Source organism: Neopsephotus bourkii, unplaced genomic scaffold, assembly GCF_033783945.1.
Source record: "Neopsephotus bourkii isolate Nb327-2 ecotype Australia unplaced genomic scaffold, CSIRO-AGI_Nbou_v1 NB_1749, whole genome shotgun sequence".
NCBI lineage: Eukaryota > Metazoa > Chordata > Aves > Psittaciformes > Psittacidae > Neopsephotus > Neopsephotus bourkii.
Genome location: NW_026902223.1, coordinates 1,770,994 through 1,783,103, shown reverse-complemented (window position 1 = coordinate 1,783,103; position 12,110 = coordinate 1,770,994). Strand labels below are relative to the sequence as shown.

At 43.2% G+C, this 12,110-nt stretch overlaps 1 long non-coding RNA gene across 2 annotated transcripts in view; it reads left to right on the top strand.

Moving 5' to 3' along the window:
- Nucleotides 1-12,110, top strand: part of LOC133225232 (uncharacterized) — a 126,646-nt gene that overhangs the window by 6,863 nt on the left and 107,673 nt on the right. For both annotated transcript variants that reach the window (XR_009729072.1, XR_009729073.1), the window contains exons 2-3: nucleotides 2,546-2,706; nucleotides 2,867-2,971. This is a non-coding gene — a long non-coding RNA (uncharacterized LOC133225232). The remainder of the gene's footprint in view (nucleotides 1-2,545; nucleotides 2,707-2,866; nucleotides 2,972-12,110) is intronic.

The window sequence follows — 12,110 nt, the reverse complement described above, 5'->3', positions numbered from 1 at the left end:
GATAGAAAATGGCCTTTGCAAAATCAGAACTTGTCCTGCAGAATACTACAGTTTTGCCAAAAAGCTTCAGTTTAGCAGTGGGGAAATGGACACGACAGCTCCTGGCTGCCCACTTTGAAGCCTCATGATGCCGTTTTTACTCTTTATTGAGGAAAAAAATGAGATCAAATCAATCTTGAACATTTCATACAAAAAGGACTTCAGAGGGCTTGAAAATCTCTCCATGCAAATTCATTTACATTAGGTTGGTTGTTGCCATTTGACTGCTTGTTTTGTGCCCCTGTCAGGATGATTCCCATCATTATTTTGTAGTGAAGGTGGCTTTCTTCTGGAAGGGAATTCCATTTTCAGCCCCCTTTTGTACCAAGGAATTGTGGCTAACCGGGAGGACAGGATAAGAACCAGAGAGGTGGGATGGGAGTTAGAGGATATGCTTGGCCAGGGAGAAATTAGTTTACCTATATGGCAACAATGATCTTTTGTCTAAGATGAGACCATTTTCCCATGGAACTCAGTTGGTTTCTAATTGATTACATGGAAAGGCCACTCAGATGTGTGGAAATCAATGCGTGTACGTTTTTATACTTTCAAATATTGAAGAGATCCCCATTTCAAACTAAATATTTTTAGTGTCCTGTGTTTCCCATTCTCATGCTAATCAGGTACCTTGAGTTGTATTCTGGCATGAATATCTGAGTTCTGAACAGCAGAAGAATGTAGGTGCCCAATAACCATTAGGAAACACTAACCCAGAGTACAGTTACATCTCCTGAAGTGGCTTGGACATTTCAGTCCCTGGGAGGGGACCGTGTGTGTTACCCTGCTTTTGCTCCCATCATGATCTCAGTTACATGATCTCCTGCTAAAATACAGCAGGTTTCACTTTGATGTGTAATGTGTTCTGTAGTTTTATGAATGGCTGTATCCAATGTCTTATGAATAATGCCATCATGAAATCCATCCAGAGTTACTGAACAGATTGATCTATATTCTAGTGTTTCTGAAGCTTATTGGAGAAACACTAACTCTCTCAGGGCTGCCTTGTATTTGACATTGTTTATGCTGGGGAAACTCCTTGGAGACAAGGAGCAAATTCCTCTGGGATCTTGTGGTCGGATCAATTTGTAGAGCTGTTTCCATGTTTTCTGATGCAATCGAGTGTAACAATGTTGTATCCCAGTAAACATGGAAATGGAGCAAGGAAAACATTTCTCAATCGACTTCCTAAAAATACAGCTCTGGATGGGGAGGGACTCAAGTTTTATTCCAGGAGCTCAGTCAAGCCCTCATCAGTTTCCACAGTGTCTCAGATTTTACTTAGTCTTATATTTCATGTACTTATAGATTGGGAAGCAGAGTGTTACATGGGCCAAATGCCCATGAGCGTGACATGCTAGAACCGCTATGCATCCAAATGTACATATTCATGGGTGGAGAGTTGCCAGGCCTGGCTGGAAGCAAATTCAGTGTTTGGCTAAGTGGGTAGATCATGAGGGGGATCCTGGGAGGAGCTGTCTTGAATTGCCTTCTCTGACTTGGGGTTTGAATACTGTAATGCTTCCTTCTGTAGGAGGGGAGGAGAAAAAAGGGATGTCTTTATTGTGTTAGTTTGATGTCTGTGATGTGTTTTGTCTGGGGTTTTGCTTAGCTTTAATTATCTTCCCCTCATTGCTTGGTTGCTACTGTTGAGATGCAACCTGATCAACATACAAGTTCTTAATGCTTTCCTGGAGAGGAGGAACCAAATTTACCATTGTGCAGATGAGGAGCAGCAGTTAGATGGGGATGTAAACCTCATTCATGCTGCTCCTATGCCTGCGTCCCTCATGTCATAGGACACCATATTTAAAGACTCACCTGCTTAAGACCCTGTTTCTCAAAGACTCGTTCACAAAGTGACATTGAGGAGCCTGGCCATCTTGTGGGCAAAAATAACTGCTCTGAGTGAGCATCTGTGAGAGCTGCTTATGCACAGGATGCAGACAAGGCACGGAGCAATTGTGTGCATGTACATTTGTGCATGCCTTTTATACCCACAGCTTCCAGAAATTGGGTCCTGAATCTTTGTATGGCTTTATCTTTCCTCTCCACTATCCAAATATGAAAACAGTGGTGTTAAAATGCTGTAAGAGAACTGCTTATCATCATTGGCACTCTGTTGCTTTTATGTCTATTGAACTTTGTCCTCCGTGAATATACCCCAGAGTGGCTTCAGGGACTATCTTATTCCAGCAACTGTTGCAGTGAGACACGGTGAAGAATTGTCCATGCTGGTGGAAATGGGCTCAGTTAGCTGTATAGCAGCAAGGAGTATAACTGTGTTAGTGGAAGGTGTATAGAGCTTTGTTTCCACTGGAGCTGTGCCTCAGCTTGCCCTTCAGCATGCACCTCACCATGTAGAAATGGATTCAAGCACACACAGGACCTCGCTGCTCAGAGCTGGGTCCAAGGTCTCAGCCGCAGCACAGAGCTCTTGGTCTCATCAGATCTGAGCACAGCATTTGCATCTGTTTTCTGATTCCACTGCTTTTGTTTCTGTTTTCAGGACACTTGAAAGAACATCTCCCAATGGCAAAGATAAGAGCCCACGTCCTGCATCCTGTGGCTGTGCATTCTCAGCCACAAGAGTCACTGCAGCCCCTTTCCGGAGGGAGGCGACTTGGACAACGCCGTCCGACTGATGCGGCTGATCCAGCTTTACCCAAGGTAATTATGTGAAGTGACATTCAAATCTGAGCGGTTTTCCTAGACACAGAGATTATTACATTATGAAGAAAGTACACGAGCTGCTTTCCTCCCCACATGTCTTTAGTACAGTCTAAAAATAGCCTTAAGCATTTGAAAATGTGCCTTAATCTTTTGACAGGGAAGTGGATGAGGTCACAAGACTGGGAAAGGACTTGTTTGCTGTCAGGAGGATGGTGAACTTGACACGTCAAATAGAGCTGAGTGCTGCTGTGAGGAGAGAAAGGTAGGGAAATGGGGCCCAGCATGCCCTTCTTTTCAGGTTTTGTTTTATACATCTTTGGTGCATGTGAAAAGCTGTGTGTTAAAAACCCTGTTGTTGATATATAGCGGGCCGGATGTGATGCATCAGCTGTTCTATTTTCAGTATAGTAAGCTGCAAAAAGCCTATAAAGAAAAGACAAAATGGTATATTTGAGCACAAAAGCCAAATGTAGACATGACTGGAGTACAGTTCTGCTCTATTCCTTGTGACTCCTTGTTGTCTACATTACAAGTAATTTGGGATTTCTCCTTTCACATAGTGAGCCTGCTCCAGATCAAGTTCATTCTCTTTGGTTTTGGGAAATGTGTTTTCTTTGTTGGCGTTTGACAATATCCCAGATCTTGGATCTCCCTTGTTACTAGAGAAATGCTAAGGGTATATAGCCAGCGATTGCATGGGATAAGTGTTCTCTGACTTCTCATTTCCTGCTCTTACATGTTGGAGCCAGGCTATCACAGTCAGTCATGCATGAAACACCTCTATACAAACTTGCAGCCCAATAGGAGCAGTTCTGTTACAGGTCTATTATTTGCATAATTGGGTGCTAACAAAAATAAAGCTAACAAATTGCTGATAATTGCAAAATGTCAACTCTGTTGGGAGAGGTCAGAGGTGGAATAGAAGGGTGAAGTCTCCAGGTGTGTTGAGGTCAAAAGCGACTTGTTATTGAGGGAAACTTGTTAAGTGTAATAGCTATCAGAAGAAACCCAACTGAATAATGTTAAAGCCAACCAAATCTTAAGTAACATGTTGCTGCAGTACTGCAGGCGAGAGGGACCATTGCCAACATGAGTAATTGGTTCTTCATGTGTTACTCAGAGGGGGGCAGAAAAGGGGCACTAAAGAGAACTGTGAACACTTGTTGTATAGCAAGTGGTACAAGACAACTGCACAGAAGGACTTCACCCAAAACATGTTATAAAGTAGAATGGAAGTCCCAAAATCATTTTAGTGCTGAAACAAATTGCAAGTGGTTTCCCAGAAAACTCCACATGGCACTCCAGATGGCTGGGAAGAGTTGGCTGAGTTAAGACTTGAGAATGTGAGGGTCAGAAGGGAATGAACTTGCATTGATGCTTTGGAGTGATCCAAAGGCTGTTGCATTTAGCTGGCTTCTTCCTAGCAAAGCTGCAGAGTTCCCTGGTATTTTCAGGAAAATAAAGAGTTATGGACAGCCTGAGGAAATGCAGTTCTTTTTAAAATGGCCTCAGTTTTAACTACCTTGCTGTATTGCTTCAGAATCCTCTCAAGAACTTCCTTATGTAAGTGAAAAACTGCCTCACAAATTGCCAGTGTGGTTTAAATCAACTTCAGTGCAGTCAAAGGTATATGTGCTCCCTCAGCCAGGGGAGTTGGAGCTATCAATAACAGTATGTCAGATAAACTCTGAGGGCAAAGAGAGGACTTTGCTGGGACATGACTTTTTTCATTCTCTCAGGGATTCTCTTTCTCTTCTGTCTTCACTTGCTTTTATATCTTTAACCATACAGCAGCCAAGGCAGGAGAGGAACTGTCTGACAAAGGTTTCATTGACAAGAGTGTATGATTTTTGCTAGAAAGCACTTCCTTCTCCGCTGAAGGCTTTGAAGTGTTGTCTTTGTTCTTTCAGGCTTGTTATTTTTTTTTCTCTCTTTAAAAATGATAGACAAAATACTTGAAAGTTATCTTTTGGTACAGGCAGAGTAACAGGAGCAGCAACAGAAACCCGTCATTTAAAAAGGTATCATCATGCTAAAATGATGGATTTGAAATATCATTTCTAATCCTTGCTAAGAAAACACTGCCTTAAATAATTGGGAGCTGCTGGTTGAATTTTGAAAACATGTGTAATTTACTCTTCAAGTTGTCTTCTTCCTTCATTGACTATGTCAGTGTGCCCTGTCTGCTGACTCTGATCTTTGTACCTCTTTCATGTGGCTTTGGTTGACTATCTGCAGAATGGATTAATGAACTCCTTTGTAAAGTACATTGAGTCACCATCAGAAGGTGCCATTGTAAGGCAAGGGATTATCAATGTAGTTTGCTTTTTAGTATTTGAACAGTGTGGTAGATGTTAGGTTTCTAAAATCTGATATCCTGGTTGGCTCAGTAGCACCAGGTAACCTCTTCCACATCCATGCCAGCCTGTATCCTAGATCCTACATCCTGAGACCTAAAACTTTGATCCTGTCACTGCAAGCACGTGGCACTCTCATTGCGGTTCAGTTGGTAACTCCACACTCCCTTTGTGTGCAGACCTGATTCTTCATTGCTGAGTAAATGGAAATTTCACTATTGACTTCATTGATAGTAGGGTCAGATCTGTTTCAGACTCTTCAGGATCAGGCCCTTAAAGTTACAAGTGAGGAGAAAGACATGTGATAATCCTGCCAGCAGTGAAGTTACTGTTCTAATAATTTCAGTTCAGTCAGACCACAGAGATCAGCAAACCACCAGAGACTACTTCCTGTGGTCTGACGCTATCATCCTGCAGTGAAACATGACTGTGCTAACCTCTTCTTTTTTTCCTCTTCATTAACTCACTTTCTTAAAGTGTTAAAAGGTTGTTATTATCCATCAAAAAGGGCTTCCCTGGCATGGGCTGGGGAGAGAAAGTTTCTTGGCACATAAGGATGTGGGTGATTACAGCAGTGCAGTTCCTTTTGGTGCTTCCAGGCTTAGCATCCAGATGAAAAGCTATTTGATGTACTTAATAGTGCCTGTATCCAAAGCACAGCAAAGCTTATACTAGGTGAGATAATGAGGCTTTTTATTCCCTCACCCCACAGATCAGTAGCTCTTCTCTGCGTATTCCTGCAGGAGAGCTTGGCTCTGTTTTGCCCTTTAAACATGGCAGTCAAGAGAAAAGTGGACTGGAAGGATGAGTGGAGTAGAAGAAAGATAAGACTTGTGTTAAGGACACTCAGGCCCACAGTGAGATGACCTGCCCTGGCCATTCCCACTAATTTGCTGCCTGGGGGTCCTTTCTCTTAACCTGCAGAGGCTGAGCAGATAAACCCTTTAATGTGATTAGGATAATTCAGGGAAATTGTCACAGTAACACCATAAGCTGCCCTTGTGTTAATGCCTTCAAATCCAGACAGGGTAATTCTGCCTCTTCAGCCATCCATGTGCACAGATGTACCCCCCGTCTCCTGTGCGTAAGAACTGAGCTGGGTGGAATGCAATAAAACTGTGAGGTTTCAACAAAGGTTTGCCCAGAATTTCCTAGATATTTTATAAAAATAATAATAAAAAGGGGTATTTTTACTGGTGGCTGTTACTGTTGGGAAGTCCCCATTTCTGCTGAGCTTAGTTTTCCTTAGCTTTCATAACTGCGATAGTTTAGAGGTCAGTCTTTATGATATGTAAGCATCACAGTTGCTGGGATTTACAGGAGGGAAAGATAATTCCTTGCCCCCTGTCCCTCCTGCTGCTATTCCAGGATTGCAGTAGCAGTGTCCTAGAGGAAATAAACCCCAATAAACCAGCCTAAACAGTGGGTTTTTTTCAAATCCCCATTCTTAGCATAAGCAATGCTCAGCTGGAAGCCCAATAAACCCTTTGAACCAGTAATTTGCGCCCATTCTTTTAAAGCCTTTTCCCATTTTAAATATTAGTATAAAAGGGGGATTTAAGGAATCAGGATCGCCAAAGCAAACATTTGACACACTGTTATATTAGATTTATATAATATAAAGCTTAGGCACATGAACCCATGTGCCTGCTGCTGTTCTGCAAATCAGTGCTTACGGCTGCAATAGGGACAAGTTTCTCTGTCTGTGTGTGGATGTGCTGCTCTGGAACAGGAGGAGGATTGTACCACATCAGTGTGGCAACAGACTGCAAGCAGAGAATCCTCCTGTTTGAGGTTCTGCAGGAGACTAATTCATATCTTTCATCATAAGAATAGTAACACTGGGCCACAGATAATGATGTTTGGATGCTGTGGAAACTAACTGGGCTGAAATGTTACTTTGGGTTCTGTTTCTGAGAGGATACAGCGTGATAACCACATTTCAGACCCAGATCTGCTACGTGTGTGTTTAACTTTATAGCCCAGAGCACATAAAGCTAAATCCCCATGTGTTTCTAGGACTCAGCTCCTGGATCTTGGAAGCAGAGAGATGGATGTAAAACTTCTTGTAGTAATAAACAAGTAGTTTTGTGTGCAGAGGGTTTAATGAAAGCTACTTTTCAACATCTCTCCCTCTCTTTTCCTCCCTTTAATGTGTTTTCTGCTGCCATGGGGGTTGGGGAGGCTTCTGTTAGCATTTGGGAGCTGTCTCCGCTATTAATTCCCTGTTTCATGAAATCTGTTAGAAACTTATCTTTCATGTCTGTAATAGATTTGCTTGAAATTAGTCAGTGATTAAAGCTGTTTGGGATAGAACGGAATGGAGAAGAAATCCATATAACTCTAGTACATAAACCCTGTTTCTTTAGGCATCCAGCTAAAACATTTAACATGTCCAAGGTGAAAAGCAGCATGCTGGTCTGATGCTCTGTGTTTGTCATCTGTATTTGCAAATCTAACACTGCAGCTTTATGTTTCTGCTGGAAAGAAAAACAAACTGAAAACAATAGGAGAAACCACAGAGCCTTGCCTGGAGTTGAAGGGTTTCTGCAGAGACAGGGCTGGGTCTGCTGTGGGGAGTTAAACAATTTCTTATGCACCAGTTATAAAAGGGCCAGCCCCAGTACTGGGACTGGGGTTACGCGGGGGCTAGGGGCTATCTGCTTGCGTTGCTTGGGGGAAAAGAGGTGGACTTGGTTTAGTGTCTTCTTATCACTGCTGACCTCTCTGCATGTGTTCAGTCATGCACAAAACACGTCTGGCAGGCAGGTACAGGTACTGAGACTCTTTAATTGAGTTCACTTAGTAGTTTCCAGGCTCCCTGAAGTAGAACTCTTAATGCAGTCCTAGTGGAGAGTGAAGATGGGGAAAGATCTAAATACATTTGTTCCTGAAGATAGTATTTAGAAAAAAGCCAGGGGTACCCCAGAGCAGGAAATACTGTTTTCCAGGGGAATGGCTGTGTGTTTGGGACTCTTCAGAACAAGTACTAAATCCCTGAGTTTAATGGGTGATACCGAAAAGTGCTGTGTGGCTGCTGCACAGGGACTATGCCATGGCTTCCTCAGCAGCACGGATTGCCCTGGGAATTAAAAGGAAGATATAAGGGTCATGGCTATGCATGCAAGATGCTGCCACAAACCCCCTTGGAGCTACCATTTATCTCTTTCACCCATCCTGCCTCTTCTAGGCCATGTATTTAACACTTTCCATCTCCTTAGCAGTCGCTGCAAGCATGGAGGAGGCGAATGGAAACTGGATTCACAAGTCTGTCACTGTTTTCCCTTTGCTCGTGGCATAAATCAAAAGGGAAAAACCCCTCTGTTAGCACAGAGCTCAGGTTTGTTTATTTTTTTGCCAGCTGCAACATGCTACCCTCTTAGGGGATCACGTCAAACCAGCCATGGTTTAGGTTGGAGTGACACGGCAAACCCAAACTGCAGGCCTGGCCCCTCGCGATGAATTACAACCTTGTCAGGAACCTATTATATATATACATATATACATACATCTATATATTTTTTTTAAATTAAGGTAGGGTTTTTATCAAATCAAATACCTGCACACTAAATTATATTGCTGGTGCCAGCCTGACTCTCCGTCTCTCTCCCCTGCTCTCTTTTCCTTGCATTATGATACAGGGGGGGTTTGTTCCAAGGAGAGTGCCTGGTGGGGTCCCGTGCTGCTGAGGGAATGCTGTTTGACCTTCCCACTGGTTTTGTTTTGAGTGTTTCCCACAACATGTCCCAGCGCTGTTGCCTTAATGATAAAAGTATTCAGAGTCCAAGAGTGGAGGCCTGGGGTGATGGGGGAGAGGAAGGAGGGTGAATCAGTAACAGAGTGCAGCCGTCAAAGCTGTTTACTCCTCTGTTTTATGAAACAAGTTTGTTTTGTTTATTAATAGGGCTTAAAATGCCAAGGGGAAAGTTTAAGGTGAACTAAAAACTTCTCTGACACGGAGTCTCCTTTTGTACGTACTGAAATCAGTTGGGTGCTGGCTTTGCCCTTTTTATCCACCCTCCTCCCTCTGAGGAATAGATGCTGTTGTTATTTTAGAGGAGGCCATTAAGCAATTGAAAGCAGTGAAAGCTCACTGGAGGCCTGTTTAATCATGGCCCAGCAGTTTCTGTAGTCAGATCCTTAAGCTACTTCAAAGTAGTGCACACAATAATTTAAGGCATACTTTAAGAAGCTGTCAAGCTGTCAACTCACCTTCTTTTCCATGTTGACAATAATTGTTATGAGCAAACATCATCTTTTGTGCAGAGCTCTGCATACAGTGAGAAGATGCTTCTGCTGTAATCTGCAGGGGAGGTTACACGCAGGACAACATTGAGCAAATTAAACTGGTACACAGCATCCCTGTGCCTCATAGTTTGATCTTGTAGAGTATTCTTATAAGGGGAAAAATCTATACCTGGATACTGGCATAAAATCCTTCCTTTGTGTGCTTCCGAGGAGCGTTATGGTTTGGTTTTTACAGACTTGAATTCAGAGCACACTTGGGGAGGTTGGGTAGAAAAGTTTTCCTCAAGGGGACCTTCACAAAGCGTGACCATTTCTGTTCAGAGAACATAATGAAAAACTCTTACTAATCCTGTATCATGCGTGTCTGGACATTGAGCTCGTGCAAGCTGAAAGAGGCTCGTGCTTGCAGGATCAATTGCAAAGTTAATACAGGGGGATAGAATACACTGGTGCCTGAGCACACAGCGCTGCAGTAACTCCAGTCTGTTCAGGCTGCCCTGCACTCAGGCGTTTGTTGCACAAGATGAGATGGTGAAGGAATGCTTTGGAGGAAAGACCACTGGAGAAGGTGCCTATGCTGACGGGTACATGGAGGTAAAGAACAGAGAAGGATCTCAGAGCAGAGGGGGGTCTGATGTTCTCTCTTTTCTTTCCAGCTCAGGAAGGGACATTGGATTTTCATTATTTGAACGCTGCGGAGAAATCCATGACATTCCTTGAGACTTCAGGTTGTCAGTGATGAAAAAAGCTGAAGTTAAGATAAAAGGAAAATACAGCTGTGAGATGGGGAGAGGAGATTCATCCTAACAGAAGAGACTGGATGTGTTAAGATGCTCTGTACATAGCTGGAGGGGGGAATCCGTTCCAAACAGGAAAAGCTGCAACATGGCAGAGGTGTCAGAGGCATTGAGGTCCATTGCTGATGGTTTGGGCACTTTCAGCACTGGACCCCAGTCTCTTGCTCCAGCTGTGACCAACTCTGCCCTTCTGAGCATTGTTCTCAGCACCCTAAAACCCAGGCTCAGTCACTTTGGTTCAGGCTTTTATCATCTGAAGAGGAGCTGGTGAGGTCAGAGGCAAACACCAATTCAGACTGAGATTTAATATGTCAGGGAATCTTAAGGCAATTAAAGCTAGCAGGGTTATGATGTCTCTACAGGTCTTGTCTGATTACTGGGGACAGAAACACATTCCTTAACATCTGAGGTCTTACACAATCTCTCCAGTAAGTACATATCCTTCAGGATAGGGCCACCTCCCAGCCACACTGCCTGCCGAGGGCACATGGAATAGGTCCTGCCTAACCCCTCTGTTGCTCTATTGTACCCAGGGCTGTCAAGGGGGGTGGAAATCAGTCACTGAAGGAAATAGCTCAGAGAGAAAATGTTGAATGTGTGTAGTTGTTTAATTGCATTAGAGCCTTATTAAATAAAGGTACAGGAGAACACAAAGGTGGCCTGCTTCTATTTTTCATGCAGATATTATGGAAATTTATGTACCTGATTATGCCAATCCTGTGAACCCCTCAGGTTTCTGAACAGTTTCCAAGCCATCCCCTTTACTCGGTGGGGAATACTTTGTCGTTTTGTTCTGGGTTTGAAGGGGGGCCTCCTAGACCTCCAGTGTGTGTCTGTGTATGCAGATGTGTGTGCTCCCTTGCTTTCCTGCAAGCCATGGACTGAATCTGGCACTGGCTTGTCTGGCTGGTTGAAGGAAAGTGTGTTTCTGAGGTGAAAAAATTTGCCTTTTAAATTTCTATGTAGCTTATACCAAGATTATAATTCATATCCATGGGCTGAATACCAAATGACCCTGTTATTCATTTCCACAAATATTCTGAAAGGCAAAGAGTGAGGCAAGGGAAAATACTGGCCTAAATCCAGTGCTGTTAGAACCCCAAATCAATGGCATTTATATGAAGGTTGGATTTGGCCTCCTTCATCTTTCCCTTAAAGCTATCGATTAACAGAATATAAATATTGCATGATGCCCCGGAGCTGCACCAGCAAATCTGCTCAAAGACTCATCTTTCCCTGTTGAACAAGGCAAATACTGTAAAATGAAGTCTCTGTAACAAAGCCCCCATCTCCTGGAAAACCTCTTAGTGGCTGTGCTTGATATTGTATGTTATGAGGTACTTGTGAAGACTAGAACTTGGAGGATGAGCTCTCCAAGGGTGAAAAAGAAGCTCCTCTTTGGCAGCAGAACAATCCACACTGGCTATTTACATGATACATCATTAGCAAAAGTTTTCATCAAACATAGTCCTTCTGGTTCCATACTGACAGACCCATGTGTTATCCCAAGAATTTTCCAGAACAAAGAAAAGGAAATGTGAATCTTATTGTCAGGGAGATAAACCCACTGGAAAATGTCCTAAAGATCTTTCAAGGATCTTGTAGTTAAACAAGATTTACTTTGCCATCTACTGTGAGCTGTGGTTTATTTCCACTCTATTCAGTGTGGTGGACACTATTATGGGAACAGCCCAAGGGGGTTTAATCTTTATATGTGACATCAAGAATGCTGCATGTTTGTGCTGGCTCAGATGCTAATGGGAATTCTTGCTGAAATGCTGAGCAATGGGGGATGTCCTTGCAAAACCCATCTCACCATCAGTGTTCTTCCATGCCTGGAGCACTGACCAGTGACAGTCTAAATCATGAATCCCAAGGAGGTGATCCAGCAAAACAGCGGCAAAGCATATGTTCAACTTCCATGTGGGAATTGTTGCTCTCTGGGATTGAATGTTTGAGATGAAACATATGGGTTTCAGCTGTGTCCCCAGGGATGCAA